Raw genomic sequence first — 18,316 nt, forward strand, 5'->3', positions numbered from 1 at the left:
TTGTTGAAACAAATAAGCCTGGTCCTACTAGGGAGGGGAGAGGGGAAAAAAATTCCCTTTTGGAGATGCCAGTCTCAGTGTATTTTGTGAAAAGAAAAGCGATCCTGGGAAATAGTAGATGCCACTTTTCCAATCCTTTGTACAAACCATGCTTACACATGGCATTGCAGCCACGTTGCTGGGGGCAGTGCAGGCTTCCTTGAGAAGGCACACTCTGGAGGAGAACAGCTGAATCAAAGAGTGACTTTACCTCTTAGGCACTGTGTGACCTTGAGCGCCCCTAACATGTCCTGGTCTCACTTGCTTCTATACAATGGAGTTTCTACATGGACCTTGATTGTATTTCTTTTTTTTTTTTTTTAAATATTTTATTTTTATTATTTATTTGACAGAGAGACACAGCGAGAGAGGGAACACAAGCAGGGGGAGTGGGAGAGGGAGAAGCAAGCTTCCTGCGGAGCAGGGAGCCCGATGCGGGGCTCGATCCCAGGACCCCGGGATCACGACCTGAGCCGAAGGCAGTTGCTTAACCGACTGAGACACCCAGGCGCCTGGGGACCTCAAATGAGAAAATGCCTCTACAATGTTTTTAGCTCTGTGTCTGAACGTGCCAATTACTTTATGAATGTTACCTATTAACAATAATAATAATACTAAGGCTCATGAAGAAAAATGTCATAGCCAGGGAACTCATGAAAGATGACCAAAAGAACTGATCCTATTAACCCCTTTTGGCCCTAATGCATCCTAATAGATACTTCTTTCTTAGCACCTATACCATGTCATTGTACTCTTCCTATACTTGTTTATATCCCCACTACTCTGAATCTCCTCTCTTTCATCACTTTATCACAATATCTCTCTAGCACATTTCCTATAGAATCTTTGTTGAGCGAATGGAAAGTCAAGTTATAAATTAATGAGTGAAAGAGTAAACAAACGAAAGAATAGTCTTTGGAAGAGAAAATTTGTCTCATTAAGCCAAAACAATTGTTTCCCACACAAATTATTTCTAGAAAAATAGCATTTTGCTTATTTATTATGAACTATTTTCCCTTTCCCTCCTCTGTCTGTCAGGAATGCCAAGTCCCAGATTCAGAGTAATTTGCCAAGAGTTGTTTAGGTGCTAAAAGTGTTAAACACAGTGTCTAAATCCATGAAAGATTTTTGATGGGATGAGTCCATTTCCAACCCTGTTGTGGCCTGCAGATGTGGAAGCTAGGAATTTCAAAATGGTTAAAAGGAAAGAGAGGTGGTAACTGCACAAATGAGCATCTTACTATGAAACTGTCTGGGTCTTTGAGGAGTGAACATCCCCAGCTTTCTAAGGGAAGCAGAGTGAAGCCAGTCTTGCCCGGATGCTTGCTCTTGTTCTGGCAAAGGGCTGTTGCAGCTCACTACAGAGATGATGCCAGGGGCCCAGTTTAGTTCATAGAACATTGTCCAATCCATCAGAACAATTGCAGTAGATATATTGACAAGTATGAGAATCAACTTCAGCAGTTTATCAACTAACAGCAGGCCATTATCTCAAATTGGAACTTATGAACTTATTCAAACCATTATTCAAGCTCGTTCAAATGAATCTGAGCTCCTACTAACAAGACTAGCTATATAACTTGCAAATCCAAGTACAAAATGAAAATGCAGAATCCTCTTCAAAACTTATTAAGCATCTCAGGATGCTAACAGCAGAACAGTAACCCAAGCATGGGTCCCCCTCTGAGCAAGGGACTTGTGCAATGGCACTGGTCAGAGGCTCTAAAACCAGCCTTGCCTGCTAATGACAACTTCATAAGTCAAGCACCAGCTATGTACAACTCCTCCACAGTAGGCCAGCTGCTGCAGCAGAAAAACAAAAAACCGACACCATTAAAACCTCCATGTCATCCCTCTCCAAAACTACCACACGACACTGTCACATAGCCTCCATCAGATGGCCAGTTCCCACTAGTGGTTTCCCTCTGAAAGTCTTCAGTGTTCATAAAGCAATTAAAAGATATCAAACACACACACACACACACACACACACACTGCATCTAAAGCCCTACAGAATTACCTCCCTAATATTTGCAGTTGGTGTTGAATGATGTGCCTGAGTGGGAGTGTCAAGTAGAAACATCACACATCAAAGCCAAAGAAGCTAAATTCAAGATTGCAAACCAAAAGCCCACGGAAACACTGTTAGGAGACACGCCCCCGAAGTCTCTGCCTCACACAGTAAGCTGCACAAGTAAATTGCTTTCTGAATATTCCCTTCAAAACTCGCGGTGGGGTGGGGGTGGGGGATAAATCCTGAAATGGCTGTAATTGCAGAGAGTGAAAAGAGAAGCTAAGATAACAGGCAGCAGGGGCGGAATTTCATTCTCGCTGGTGGATAGTTTGATAAGAAACCTGGATTCTGAGCGGCCGCACAATGGCCTATTTATCCGGCTCTCACGCACCACCCGCAGCCCCGGCTGGGAATCACGGGGGTGGCAGCCGTCCCCGGAAAACGGCGGCGCTCCGGCACAGGAAAGCCAGCTGATAAACTGATCTGCAGACAACGCTTCTTCCTTCCTGGGAAGCAGCCACAAAGGCAGCCAGCTGACCTCGGCCCAAAGCTGTTCCTCGGCCGAAGAGAGCTAGAGGTGGGAGGAGGGAGAGCGGCAGGGTACGGATGGGAAGAGGCAGGGAATCGCCGACCCCCCACCCCCCACCCCCCCACCCCCGGCTTCCCAGGCTTCCCAAAGTTTCCTTTGGCAAAAGCATCACACGGCGTGATTCCGGCAGAGCCCACGCTAGCCCAGCTCGGGCTCCGAGTCTCTCCAAGCGGGGCAGGCGGAACGGCGTCCACGTCCCCCACCCCCACCCGGCCCCTCCGCACCCGACCCCTCCGCCGCTCGGCGGCGGCCCATAGGCCCTTCCGGCCGGGGCGGGCTTGGCCGGGGCTGGGAACCAGTTTGGTGCGGGGAACGGGAACCAATTGGCAAGGCCCTCCCCGACAGTCCCCTGGGGTGGCCCCTCCCTACAGCCTTCGGTCAAAAGCAAAAAGAAACACAGACATTTGTGTCACCCTATTAAGCACACAGGGCTTTGAACGGTGCACCAGGCGCAAAGAGTTCTCATCCTCCCCTTGGCAGGGTGGCCGGGTAAATACAATAAAAAGCAGGCAGAAAGTTCCTAAAATTTCCTCCTGAACTTCCCTGGAGACAGAGAATCTTAACAGTTAATTTCTTTCCTTTTCCTCTCTCTTTCTTCTTCTTCTTTTTTTTTTCATGTGAAAACATCTTATTTTCATGTTATTTTTTAAAAAAAAAGACAATTAGAAACATGGGCAGGAGGTCAGATGGAGGATTTTGAGATGCTCCAGGCACTTCCCAGGAAGCTCTGTTTTGGGGAGAGTTGATCCAGCAGCTGGTCCCTGCTGCTCTAAGATGTGTGCTCTCACTTTTTCATTCCCCAAACAATTTGGTTTGGAGTCTTGAGAGCCTTGGAAAGAGCTGTCTGCAGAGGAAAAGTTCTGGAAAGGGCAGTCCCCCAGAGAGCAGGAACCCAGGGCAAGAGGAACTAGCTCTGTGAACTTGGGGACCTCTGCCTGCTGGCTTGGGGTGGGGGGTCTTCAGGCCTCCAGACCTCCAGGCTGCAAGTGGGGTGGTTAGCTGGGAGCCAGGATGCCCTTGATCTGCCTTCCAAATTGTACATGACTCCCACAGGGGACTAAAGGCATGGAGGGGGTCAGATCTTCAGCTGTTTGTATGGCCTGCAGCAGGAGGCACTATTTATCATCAGTTCACGGAAGCCCTACTCCAGGGGGCTCCAAGGAGCTCAATCTCTTCCCTCCAGGGAGGATCCTGGACCCCACATTCCATCTCCCAAACTTCTCTTACTTACTCAGTATACTGCCATCAACAGCATTGTCAGCCTTCTGGGCTTGAGCTCTGGAAGGAATTTCCTCCAATTTAGTACCTGCAGGGAAGTGCTTTGGAGAGCAGGATAAGGTATTCCATGCCTAAGGCCACAAGGTCTCTGAGTTGACTCTTCAATAAACATCCCTCTTTTCCAAGGGACAGAGTTGTCTCTTCACCTAGAGGAACAAAGAAGTTGCAGTAAGGACCCCTGATGTTCTAGGGTGTTTGGGAGACCTAAATTCATTAGCCCTACTAAGTAAGGCTTTCGTGACCTACCAGGAACTGCCTTCTAGTGAGCCTGAAGGTCCTGGGACCCTTCCAAACCCCCCACACGATTTCCCACATCTTGGGGTTTGGTAGAGTTCACAGCAGAGAAAGATGTGAGGGCAGCAAGCAGTGGTCACCTTTGGCCTGGAATGAACTTCTCTGGGGTTTTATATCCATCTATCCACTACGGGGCATCGTTTACTATAGTGCTTCAGGAAAATGAGAAGTACTTCTTTCCTAAGAATAAATTGAGAATCCTGTTTGAGATCCAGTTATTCATATTACAGTTTTGGACAATACAGAAAAGAATATGAACTGTGGTGACTATTTGCAGATGAAGGAGACTGCATTTGTAGGTCCTCAGTTTTACAATCTATTCATGATATCGATATCTTTGCAAAGACATCTGGGTAAAGTTAAACCATTCTCTGAACACTTGTTTAATAAGCTCTCACAGGAGCCTGTTCAGAAAGGCTGTTCTTTGCCTCCCAGACTCTCTCTTTGACTGTGGCTGTCCTCATACCCCCAATGGGACAATCCCTGAGAAGAATGAGCTCTAAGCATTCAACCCCATCCATAGCTGATGCCTCATCCAGTACCCTTGTCTCTGCCTTTATTGGATTGCAGACCTGACCTCTGACTCCCAATAGCTCTCTCTGTCTCCTGCTCCCACTCTGCCCTCTGCCCTCAGATCTAATGGCAGCCATGCAACTTCCCTGGTCTTGACTCTCCATAGTCTCCCTCAAGTCCTGTCCTTCTCAGTAGCTCCCATGTTATATCCATTGGCCTCTATGGCAGGTGCTTCTGGGAGGCCTGATATGCTCCTGCCTCCCAGGAGGGGATTCTGACATATGCTGCCCTTCAAGTTGCTTATAATAAAACATCAGACAGCAAATACCTAAGAGACTTCAAGATTGTGGTCAATTACTACCATGAGTAAATGCACAAGAATATCACAGTTCTCTTACAAGAAAGTGATTAGGATTCGAAACCATCTACATATAATATGTCCACAGAATGGCCTCTTGTTTAGACTTGGTCATCTTCAGTCTTCTATACAGTCGTCTCCTCTTTTCCCTCCCATTTCCCCACTGGTTTAGCAGAATGAGCTTTGCAAAGGGCAGAGTTAGTGCCTTCTTACAACTAAGGATTAAAAAGGCAGCAGAAAGATCCAGTCCCCAACCTACTGTCCCTCCAACCCACTGGTCAGTCTCTTCACCCCACTGGCCAATCTGCATCAGAAAGAATAGAATTCCAGCCACCAGAACTATTTTTCAACATCAAAGTGCTCCTACTGCATACAAAGTAATGTAGCAGCATGGAAAACATTGATAGCTTCTCAAAAAGCTAAACCTAGAATTGCCATATGACCCAACAATTCCATTCCTAGGTATATACCCAGAAGAACTGAAAATAGGTATTCAAATACTTGTACACCAATGCTCATGGCAGCACTAATTCACAGTACCCAAAAGGTACAAACAAGCAAAATGTCCATCAATGGATGATGAATGGATAAACAAAATGTAGAATATTATTCAGCCTTAAAAAGGAATGAAGTACATGCTAACAACATGGAAAAACCTCCAAAATATGCTAACTGAAAGAAGACAGAAACAAAAGCCATATATGGTATGATTCCATTTACATGAAAGGTCCAGGTAAGTCCATAGAGACAGAAAGCAGATTAATGGCTGTCAGGGGCTGAGGAGAAGGGAGGTATGGGGAGTGACTGCTTAATGGGCATGGGGTCTCCTCTGGAGGAGACAAACATGTTTTGGAACTAGATAGAAGTGATAGTTGCACAACATGGGAATGTAGTAAATGGCTGAATTGATAACTTTAAAATGGTTAATTTTATGTTATGTGAATTTTACCTCAATTTAAAAAAATCCTCCACCTTTGAAGGATCAGTTTATTCAAGTCCTTCCCATCCTAATGGTCACTCTTTGGGTAATGAAAGACTGAATGGGGAGAAATTAGGAGGATGAAAATGACAGATGTCCACTTTTCTTCTATCTAGTTGATCATAGTGACGATAATGACAACGATAATGGTAATTTATGAAGAAAGGAGGCTCAGTAGGGGCCCCACAAGTCAGGGCAATACAGTATCCACAGCTTACCTGGAGCAGGACCATATTCCTCAGCCATCCTAAACCTTGAGCCACTGTGCCCCCACTGTTTCTGCAGCCTTGCCCAGAGTCAGGGCTGGTAAGTGATGGACCAGGATCTGCATCTGTGTTTGTCCAATAGCAGAGCCAACACTACTTTGACTATACCACAGCATCTCCCTAAAGTGGTGGTAGATCATTAAAATGGGGTCATTAGAAGACCTTCTCCCTAGACCTGTATGTAATAAGAATATTAACTATAAGTATTTAGCACATACGAGGCACAATTCTACATGACTGACATATATTAAGTTGTTAATTCCTACTGTAGCCCTGTGAGCTAGGCACTATTGGTATCTCCATTTCATAGATGAAGAAGCTGAGGAACAGAGAGATTACAATCATGCCCAAGATCCCACAGCTATCAGGGAGTAGTGTCTGGACTGACGCTCAAAGAAAAGGCTGCTGGCTACAAGGCCTCTGTAAGAGCTTGCTATGTGGGCACCTGAATGATTACTCCTGGCTCTTCTCCTCCCCAGTGGAATTCCAACATATTTATCCTTTGTTCTTTGCAGGAGGATCATGTCCTCTTACATCTGGCCATGCTGCCTTTGGCACCAAATCTATATACATACCCTGGAGCAGAGACTTACTGAGTTTCCTTAACAATATTTTCATGCAGTTTCCTACATTTGGGATATAAATATAAATGTTTCCTACATTTGTCTTTCGTTTGGCTTTGCTATTGTTTGTGGGATGAGCTCTCGGTGAAAGGACATTGAGACAGTAAACAAATAGCTTTGGTTCCAAAATTAAAGGCTTTCTTTGCCGCTGTAGGAATCTCTCTATTAAAAAAAAGATTCATTCTTTTTCTTGGGAAGTGGATGTGGGGGACTAATTCATGATTTTGTTTTATTAGTGAGTTCATAGAGGTCTGGGAAACTCATCTTGCATTGCCATTTTGCTTTTCTCTTCCTCCCTCTCCACTATCCCCCCAAAACAGTAATACTGTGCCATAGAGCCATGAATCTCCCTAGTGAATTCAGGGTATTGGGAATCTAGTTGGGGAAAGAGCCTACTAGCCTGAGGAGGAGCTGGATGTGGCCTCAGTAATATCTGCTCTAATACATTCCCCTTCCTAGTCGATAAGAAACTCAAGCCCCAAATAGCAAACAAATGGTCACATTTGTAGCTCATGGTAGACATAGAACTTAAACACTGGACAGCTTTCTAGTTCCATATCCAAAGTTCTTCCCTGCCCTGCCACCTTCCTCTTTAAGCTGCCTCTGAAAGCAGCAGAGCTCTGTTAAAGGAGTCCAGGTTTGCCTGGCAGAGGTTAGGCTAACAGCAGATCCCAGAGGTGTCAGAAGTCAGAAGGGCCAGGAGCAAGGCTCAAGGCAGGGCTAATAAAGCAAAGTCTTCAATCCAGTCTTCAATCCAGTGAATCACCAATTTCAGAGCCACAATGCCAAAATTCTTGATGGTTTCTTGAGAGAATAATTGCTCTGGAAATCATGCAAGATGGCTAAAGGTACAAAGTATGATGCTCTTTCACTGAGTACCCAGAGTATTCCTGTACTGGACAGGGAGCTTTCTGTGTATCATCTTATTTAATTCCCAGAACAATGCTAAGATGTATGTTTTATTAATCTCCTTTCACAGATGAGTAAACTAAGGCTCAGAGAGGTCACACAGCCCCCAAATATCATATACCCACAGATTTGCTTGACCCTAAGGTTAGGAAACTTCCCACTAAGCCACACAGCCTGGGGGTTCTTATCTCAGAATCCTGAACTTCTGCAATGGGCTCTGTTTTCTAAAAGGACTTTTTAAAATTTTTATTGGCATAGTATCCATTTTGCTAGATTTAGTCCTAATAGGACCAAAGGGAAATCCCTACGGGAGGGCATGGCTCTTCCTCTGACCTCATTTAAGACACCCTGGGGCCATGTCTATGTTCTTAAGGCACTCAACAAATCATCTGGAGGGTAAGGTGGTGGGCTTGTCCTCTCCTCTCTCACTGAATGGGTCATCCAAAAGAGATGCTGGTAGAGTGGCTAGGAGCAGGAACTCTGACATACCAGATATGGAATTTTGGACAAGACACTTGGCCTTTCTATGCCTCATTTACCTCATCTGTAAAGTGGGGTAATAATACCACCTGCCTCACAGGATTATTGAGAGAACTAAATTACTTAATATATATCAAGGGCACAGAGGATTTCCTGGCACACCATATGTGGGTGTTTGCTACTCATATGCTTTGGGGAGCCATTTCCTCTAAGTCTTGGGTAGGACTGAAAAAGAACCAGAATCCTGGAACCAGCTACCACTTTTATTGAGCACCTAAAATCTTTACTAGGCATGCTTTATATATACTCTTTCTAACTCTTACAGAAACCTTATTAGATAAGCATTATTATAACCATTTTACAAATGAGGAAACCAAGAATGTGGAAGGTCAAGTGATTTGTACAGGTCATACAACCAGGAAGTGGACAAAGTGGTGTCTGAATATGGTGTAGTCAGTTATATATATGTAGTCAGTTAGGCTACAGGGTCTTTCCACGAGCTCAGCTGTTTCTCTAAGATTGGGTTATTGGTTTCAAGCAAAAGCCATCTTTAAACATAGTGTCTTTTATTATTTTTCATTTTATTTTTTTATTTTTTTGGTGGCAGGGGGAGTTAGATTGGTAGTAAAAATTAAACAGAATATGAGCAAATGTACCCTAACAAGCCCCTTTGAAAACAAAATTAAGGAAGAAAATCATTGTCATTTACCAGCTGCTAGGCCAAAGAGTGGCCATGCTGGGCTGCACACCCCATTGTTGTGAGTTTATCCTTGACTGACCTAACCTCAACCCACATCTATGGTGATTAAGCAGAATGAGGTCCATGACCAAGTAAATACATTTTCATGGATTCAGGACCCACCCTCTCAGAGAAGAGGTTCAAAATGATCTTTACCCAAACCTCTTTGTTCTAAATGTTCTGGTATAGGGAGCTGGCAATAACAACAACAACAACAACAACAACAACAAATAGTCACAAGAGCTTGTGAAGTGCTGGGAACTGTGCTAAGTGCTTTAAATATATTATCCCATTTAATCCTCACAACTGTCTTTTGAAGCCCTCTTTCATGGGGGAGGAAATTAATATTTAGAAAAGCAAACTCCCAAAAAAAAAAAAAGAGCAAAATCTGTAGTTCAAGATCACATAGTAAGACATGGAATCAGGATTCAATTCCTGCCTGACTCCTGTTCTAAAATCCTAACAACAGGCCATATGACCACGATGTTCTTTGGAAGGGCTTGACTACTGCAGCACCTATTAGCCAGAGGCTAAGTGTGAGAGGGGTCTCTCATCTAGATTATAAGGGACAAGCTGGACTCCAGTTCTTCCAAAAGGAGATAGAGCTATCTATTCCCTCAAATTCTACCTTGAATTCTTCGTCGTTGTTGTTGATAAGATTTATTTACTTATTTGAGAGAGAAAGAGCACAAGCGGGAAGGTCAGTGGGAGTGAGAATCTCAAGCAGACTCTCCACTGAGCGTGGAGCACCACGTGGGATGTGCACCGTGTACACCAAACTCCAGCAGTCTCACAACCCTGAGATCATGACCTGAGCCGAAATCAAGAGTCCGACGCTCAACCAACTGCATCACCCAGGCACCCCTCTACCCTGAATTCTTGAACTATGGTGGAAATGGCAGGTTCTACCCAAATCTCCCAAGCCATTTAGAGAGTGGAAGAACTCAGACTTCAATTACTAGGGTTCTTGGCTAACTCAGCCAGTGAAGCATGCGATTCTTGATCTCAGGGTTGTGAGCTTGAGCCCTACATTGGGCACAGACAAACATTAATCATACGACAAACATTTATGGACCTAGCATTTTCCTAGTATTATGCTAGGGGATGCTGAGAAGAAAGAGAGAAAAATAAATGACACTATCCTGTCCTCAAGTTGCTTGCAAATTTGCATGTACCGGTCAGAGATCTGATTCTGCCAAATCCAAAGAAAAAACTCTTCAACTGGGTCCCAAAACCAAGATCAGGAGAAACTCAGTGGCAAGATTCTATTATTTGTATAGTTTTCTGGGTATGAAAAACAGGAAGAGTAATCGCCACAACTCTAGGGTTCTTCTAAGGCATGAATCATAAACCAGATCAACAGGTATGGTGAATGGCTTGTCAGCTGAACGGTTGTCTCTATGCAAAAAGACAACTGGTTGGTCAGAAAGAAATGTGAATGATCTCCCCCACCTCAACCTTCCTCCACAGGAAGCCCGGCCTCTCTAAGCATGCCTGAAAGGTCCTCCTTGTTTTGATTCCAGCTCCCCCCCTCCCCAGTTGACCGTTGCAGGGAGAATGAAGCCTGCCATTTTGCACACAGTTTTGCCTTTTCTACTGTTTATTTTGTTAAGACTCAAACCTGTCAGCGAAGCGGTTTCCAGCCTTGTCTGTGCGGTAATAATCTCCCTTTCTAAGAGATAAGCACCCTGAGTAAGGCATATTGGAAGACAAACTAACACACCAAAGTTGCTGAGTACACACGACTCTTAAAAGATGCCTCACCACTCAGGCTTTATTAGCTTCAGATAAAAAGAAAAAAGAAGGAAGTCTGGCTTGAAGGTTTCAGAAACTCACTTAGAAATTACTAGAAACTGCCTGGAGAAAAATGCCAATACATGTTAGTGTCCCCAAGTCAAACACACACTTGTTGCTGCAATGGAGCACATAGAGAAAGACAAGCAGGGAGAGCCTGCTGGAGGCTTCCAGAGGAAAGGAACTTTCTGGCAAGTCGGAGTTTACTCAGATGTCCCAATTTCTAACCTGTACACCAAACTTCTACCTTTAGGACAGGAAGATATGAATTTTACTGCCAGAAAATTACACAAAACACTCAGATGATAAATGTGATGTTTTTATTTTCTAAAGTCAAATTAACTCCTTTCCTCCAGAACAGGACATTTTTTTTCTTGCCATCCAGAAGGAACTCCCTACCGAAGATAATGCACAATCCCTGTGACAGAGATCTTGTCACCGGTCCAGGGCCTGTTCAGCAGCCATTTCATGCTTCCTCTTTGTTGATAGAACCCTAATTTTATTCCAGGATATACTGGATAGCAATATACTCAAGGAAGTTGGACCCTTCCCCAAACCCAAGTGAATGGAAAATAATTAGTCTAAGTCTATCCCAGCAAATCTGCCCTTCCTCCCTATATAGTGTGGGATGCGCAGGTGACAGTGAATTCTAGGATCTTCGGGGGAAGAGGTTCCACCTTAATCAAAATAAAGGCATGTGAAGCAAAGCTCCATTCCTTCCTCCCTTTGAACCTGTCCATGTGAGGCCTGATGTATGGATCTCCAGCAGTCATCTTGTTCTCCTGAGAGAGGAGCGAGAGCATCACTTGGTCCCCTGAGTCACTATATCACTGATTTCCCTACTCTGAAACCTCTTGACATGTGCAATAATAAACCCCTATTTTCTTTTATTTGAATATTCTATTACTTACTAGCTTAAATCGTAATATATTATACAGTCCTTGAGTCTAGAACACTGAGGAGAACCTTGTGGTCCTTCATCCACACTGATTACCACTGTTACTGTCTGAGCCTCCATGGTCCCTCATACCAAGATGGCTTACTATTTTAGTGCCAAAAGTGGACAAGGTGTATATGTGGGGGGTGGAGGGGACTCTGCCAAAGATTGCCTCCTCAAAGTCTAGTGTTCAGCGTCCCTGAGGCAGCACACGGCCACAGGCTTGTCACCATCCCCAGCTGCCTCTAGGAGCCTCTAAGAAGCTCCTGAGTAGCAGGAGAGCTGCAGGGACCTTGTTTCCAAGCCTGGATCTGATGAAGTACAATTTAACATTGCTAGACCCCTCTCAAGGTTGTTAGTAAGAGGCAGCTCTGACTTGTAACTGGATTCTGTTCCCAATTCATTCACTCAGAGGAGAGAAACTGGGTCCTGAGGCAATGGACAGGACAGACTTTAAAATGATATCTGGGAATTCAAAGTAATGGTTTGGTTAAGTAAATAGATGTCTAGAAGACTCAGTTCACCTCTCCAGGTCCTGCACCGACCCTCCTCCTTTCAGGATCTGCACAAACTGTGACACTGATGCATTTGCAGTGCTCCCTCGTCCTAGCACAGGACATCTGCCCTCCCAGGACTCTCCAAGTGGCCCAGAACTTTTTGTAAAAAAATGAATAAAGTGCCTATTTATCTTGAATAACTAGCCGGCAAGTGGACTGAAGGGAGGCCAAAAGACCTGTAAAGGTGGATCACAGGGTGAAGATTCTGTCCCCTCTAGAAGTTTTTTCATGTTACAGCTTGGTTGTCCATGGCCCAACAGGGCCATTTCTAGTTCTTCAAAATAATATTTTTAGAAGTGGAGTTTTCATATGTTAGCAAGCATAACATTCCCCCAAATAGTTTGTGAGTGTGTGTGTGTGCATGTGTGTGTGTGTGTGTGTGTGTGTGGTTGTATCATTGTTTTATTTGTTTTTAGCATATTTCTGGAGCCAAATTTCTTGCAGTTCCAATTCCTCAGGACTAAGCCCAGGTGATTCTGACATGGAGAGTTCACAGGTCCACTCTGAGATGCACTGCTCTGGACTCGGGGCCAGGCAGTTCATCTCATCAAAGCAGCTTCCACCTTCTAAGTAGTCTGTCTCTTTCTTCTTTCCCTTTTTTTTTTTTTTTTTAAATCAGATTTAAAATAGTTCAATCAGTGGTTTTGCTAAAGCACTCAGTGAAAAATGTTTGGATTAGCATTTTGTTGATTCCAGAATGTGAAACATTAAATGAGGGCCCAAACCCGAATCCATTATTACTTTTGAGAGGAGACTTTCTATAGCTACTCCACATTGTGTAGGAAGTAAACAGGGTTGGTGTTCTCTAGAAGATGTTTTTTTGGCAGCTTCTTAAACCTTGTCTCACATTTCACAGTTCTCCCAGCCCCCCAGGGAATGACCTAGCAGAGCGCCGTGATGCAAATGAATAGCTTGCCTTATCTGGTCCTCAGAAGTTCCCTTTTCAGTGAAAACCACTCTGAAGTTGGTTACAGACCAGGGTCTGCATTAGAGGCCCAGCTGGGCAAGCACCTCTAAGTAAACAGAATGGGTCACATGATTTATCGGGTGATGAGTGTTTGCTGGAAGGCATGCCGTGTGAGGTTACGGTCCAGTCAGAGGAAGAGGAGAGGGGAAAAAAAAACAAAAACAAAAACAAAAAACCCCAGAAAACTCCTACTTGCTTTTGTTTTTAAGGGAAACTCCCCTCCTGTGTGTATACTCCCTGGGAGGTTTTTATCTGAACCAGTGCCTCCAGGCCAAGAGTGATGCTCTGTTTGATGTGATGGCTGAGCTGAATGGGACAAGGTACTCTGGGAACCCACTGGTCAGGTGGTCATTCCTGAGTGGCAGCTCTCTCCTGGAAAAGGCTTCTTTCCAAATGTCTCCCAAGAGTCTTCTCAGATATTCCTGTTTAACAGGTCTTTCCCTTGACAAGGTAGTTTTCAACTGGTGACCTGAAAAATATTTGCTTGATGTTTAAGGATAAAACACCCACTTGACAGAAGAACCTACTTTGCCAGGCTTTTTTTGGAGGGTGAGATGGGGACCACCAAGCTTGCAAGTTAAACGAAAGATGAAGCAATAGGCTCCTCGGGCCCTGCTCCCTGGACTGAGTATACCAGTTATTGAATTGCTTTATTCATTGCTAGTTTTCTAGAGTTCCAAATGCTGAATATCCACTCATAGGAGTCAACCAGCGTTGATATGAGCAGCACACTGCTCATATCTTTTCTACTCTGGACTGAAATTTCCTTGTCACTTCTACAAATCAAGGAAAAAAAACATCAACAGTTTAACCTAAAAATGGGCAAAAAATATGAACATACAGTTCAAAGAAAAAGAAATACAAATGACTCTTAAACACATGAAATGATGCTTAACTTCTGTTAAGCCAATTTAAAGTTATTTCAAAATAAAAATGCATGGTTTTAAAAAGATGGTCACTTGGGGCGTCTGGGTGACTCAGGCAGTTAAGCGTCTGACTTCGGCTCAGGTCATGATCTCAGGGTCTTGGGATCAGGCCCCATGTTGGGCTCCGCGCTCAGCGGAGAGTCTACTTCTCCCTCTCCTTCTGCCCCTTCCCCTGCTCATGTTCTCTCTCCCTCTCTCTCTCTTAAATAAATAAAATCTTCTGGGGCTTCTGGGCTATAGGTTCTGTGTGTTTCTTGAAATGGGTATTCATTACACAGTGTGTTTAATTCGTTAAGATTTATTGAGCTGTACACTGATGATAAATATACTTTTATGAATATATCATATATCAATTAAAATTTTTAAAAATTACATAGGGATTCCAGTTTCTACCTAATAGAGGAAACAAAGATGAAAACGTTTGATAACACACTGTGCTGACAAGATACAGAAATAGACATTCTCACATATTGTTTTTTTTTTTTTTAAGATTTTATTTTATTTTATTTATTTATTTATTTTTTATTTGACAGAGACAGAGATAGCGAGAGCAGGAACACAAGCAGAGGGAGTGGGAGAGGGAGAAGCAGGCTTCCTGCCGAGCAGGGAACCCGATGTGGGGCTCGATCCCAGGACCTTGGGATCATGACCCGAGCTGAAGGCAGACGCTTAACGACTGAGCCACCCAGGCGCCCTCTCACATATTGTTAACAGAAACATGAAACAATAAATGTCTCTGGAGGGCAAACAGGCAATATCCATCAAATATGCAAATGCCCATATCTTTTGACATAGCAATTCCACTTCTAAAATTCATCCTACTCACACTGCACATAATGATATGGATACAATGTCATTCTCTAGAGTAGTATTTATAATAGCAGAAGATTCATGACAACCTAGATGTTCACTTTAGGAAACATGTTAAATAAATCAGTGTACACCTATAACATAGAATATTACCAATTATAAAAGATGGACTGGAAATTCTTAATGTACTACAACAGAATACTCTCCAAAGTATATTACTGCATCAAAAGAAAAGTATGGAAAAGTGTGTGTAGTAATTCTAGCATTTGAATAAATAAGGGGAATTACATACATCCATGCTGACACATAAATAAACCATCTCTGTAAGAGAATGAAAGAAAATGGTAACATGACTTCCAGGTAGAACTGGACAGATGGGGGACAGAAGGAGACTTTTGATGTATTCCTTTTCTACCTTTTGAATTTTGAAGTATATGAAGGTATGATCTAGAAAAAATAAATAACATTTAAAATCCTAAGCCTATATTTTCTGCTGTATGCAATATATTGACTTAAATTATTACTTGGACTCCACTTCCACAGTTTCTCTCTTACACCTTTTCAGTTGTAAGCTAACCCATCAAGTCAATGACTTCTCCTTGGGAACAGGGAAAATTCTACCACACCGGATCTACATATCGATTATTTTAAGACCCATCTTAACTTCAGAAATGTTCACGTGGGAAAAGCACATACCATCTAGGATGGAGGAAGTTGATTAATCTGCTTTGCTAAGTACTCACTTATCAGTGATTTAACCTAAAAATGGGCAAAAAATATGAACATACAGTGTTCATATTGTAGACCATGAACTATGGTCACAAGGCAATAATTGATATTTTTTTCACATTCAAAAAGTACAGCATTTTCATAGACGTTAGGAAATACCTAATGAGTATGAGTTCCAGCAAGGGAAGTCTACCTGGAGATGATGGTAAACAGCCATCACGGAAGGGTAAGAGTTGACTCCAGAGAGAAGAAGCTGCCAGAAAGCTAAATGCAGAGGGGACCTCAAATGTCCCACTTTGGCGGAAGGCCAGCCCTAAGGAAGCCAGTCCTAAAAATAGGACTAAAGGAACCATTCTAGGGCCTTGATGGTTTAGAGGAGTTCCTTTTCTCTCAGTTTAGAGTTAACCCTGCAGAGGCATTTCAAACAATAACTTCCACCAACACAACTGCACCCTTGGCTGTACATTATTTTCTCATCAGTGGCTGATGGAGTGCCCAGCACTTCACTCATGTTGAAATAGGGCAGCAATAAAGGATTTTCCTCTCCTGCTGCCTTTTAAGAAAAGTAATTGCTGCACAGTAGGATACATACAAGCCACTCCTGGTTGGATATATTCCTGTCCAGCATGTAGAATAGGGCTTGCACCATCTTCCAGGAGGTCAGAGGAATCTTACCTGGGGAAAAATAAAACCTTGCCTGCTCTCAAGTCACTCGTGGTACTGGCAGGAATACAGGCTGGCTAAGGCACCTCCTCCACTGGCCAGCCTCTGAACTCCCAGGCTCAGCTGTGAGGCAGGAGGACCCCAGACACTGGCCCTACCTTTACAAGGTTCTTGTGAGTAAGACATGACCATGCCTTGCAAAGGAAAACTACAGCATGGCTCAAACTTAGAGCCTTGTTTTTGCTGGATTTCTCTTTGTTCTATGACAGGATTTCAATCTAAAATGGAATCAGAGGATATGAAATGGAGAATCTCAGGCATGTGCCCTCAGAAGAACAGAACTTAAGATCTGAGAGACTGATTTCACATAAATGCCTGCTTTACAGAAGACCGAGACTTACTCTTGACCAATGTATATCTGCCAAGAATGTTTCCCTATCCTCAAGCCAATGAACTTACTGCTTGAACTCTGACTGGACTTCCCCCTTTTTGCACTCCTTATCCGTAAATACAGCTTGCCCCAAACCCTCAGCAGATTCACCTGCAGCTTCCTACAGAATATTTCCCAAATTGCAATTCCATTGCTATTCCCAAATAAATTCAATTTCTGGTAATTTGAGCTTGCCTCAGTTTACCTCTTTATTTAGGTTGACAGTATCATCTCCCATTTGTTACAGGGACAATAAACCAACAATTTTGGATTTGGATTTTGTTTCCCTCCTGTTAGGGGCTGGTCATTGGGAAAGTCTCCTTCAAAAGATGACAATAAAGTATTTTTACATTGTTTGATGGCTAGAAGAAACCTCAAACATGCCTCCTGGTTTATCTCTTAACCCTCAAAGAGATGGGCTCTATCTGAATTTTAAAAACCTCTAAGGATACAGTTTCCAAAATTTTATAAATTCCACTAGAAGTTTAAGTAAATAATTAATCATCCTTATGTTAATCAAGAAACTTTTCATGTACTAGAAATTTCTGGATTGTGAAGAAGTAGAGTCACTGAACAACATTTTCCTAGAACTATCTCTCTAAATTTTAGAGCTGGCTAAGACTTTACCAGTCATCTTAATCTGAACTGTTCATTTTAGGAGCAAACAAAGTGAGGCTCAGAGCAGAAGGACAAAGACGACCCAGGTCTTCTTCTAGAACCTGGGTTTCCTGACTCCCACTCAGTCCAGCACTCTTACAAATATACTAGGGTGCTTCTTACACATAAAAAATTGTTAAATTCCTACTCTCCTCTCCAGGCTAAAAACTTTTATTTCCTAAACTCTCCTGACACTCTTTTTTTTTCTCATCAGTATCACTTACTAAGTAGCAGTACCATATAGCTGTCCCACTAGCTTTTGGTCTACTATGACTACTGTATCATTTTCTGCTATTACCCCTTGCTTCCTGAATAGGCTCTTGTTTCCTTATTTCTGGGTAGTCTGTTTATTCTCTCCTCCATTGTACTATCTCCTGTGTCTCACTAATGAGCCTCATCCTGTTTTTGACAGACCATTCTGTTTTGACAAGGTAAAATTGATCAGTGAATTAAACACATGTGAAACATCTCTAAATACAAACTCACTGCAGAGAAAGATTTGAATGCTGTCCATTTCCTTGCAGATAATAACTTGGAAGGCAATTTTCATAGCCAGATGGATTCTGAATGGAGAGTTCTGTTTAAACTTTGTGTTCCATAAATAGAAACAAAGTGCAGACATCCTGCCTCTTGACTTCTTTAGTCATTTGAAGCTTTCAGAAGTATGTTTTTATTTGTTTTCTTGATTCTTTTTTTCTGCTTATTAGACTGTAGCCAAGGAGTGTCCACAGCATAAGGCTGGAGTAATCTCTTACCTCCCTCCTG

The 18,316-nt window shown here is 43.1% G+C and overlaps 1 protein-coding gene across 1 annotated transcript in view; it reads right to left on the reverse strand.

Moving 5' to 3' along the window:
* The window catches only part of ANKRD55 (ankyrin repeat domain 55), a 403,377-nt gene that overhangs the window by 297,525 nt on the left and 87,536 nt on the right, over nucleotides 1-18,316 (reverse strand). Inside the window, exon 2 of the mRNA XM_064596135.1 lies at nucleotides 3,874-4,066. The gene's annotated coding sequence lies outside the window, so the exon portion shown is untranslated. The remainder of the gene's footprint in view (nucleotides 1-3,873; nucleotides 4,067-18,316) is intronic.

This window comes from Mirounga angustirostris, unplaced genomic scaffold, assembly GCF_029215605.1.
Source record: "Mirounga angustirostris isolate CCGP_5_RB_7025 unplaced genomic scaffold, mMirAng1.0.hap1 SCAF_7, whole genome shotgun sequence".
In the NCBI taxonomy this organism is placed as follows: domain Eukaryota; kingdom Metazoa; phylum Chordata; class Mammalia; order Carnivora; family Phocidae; genus Mirounga; species Mirounga angustirostris.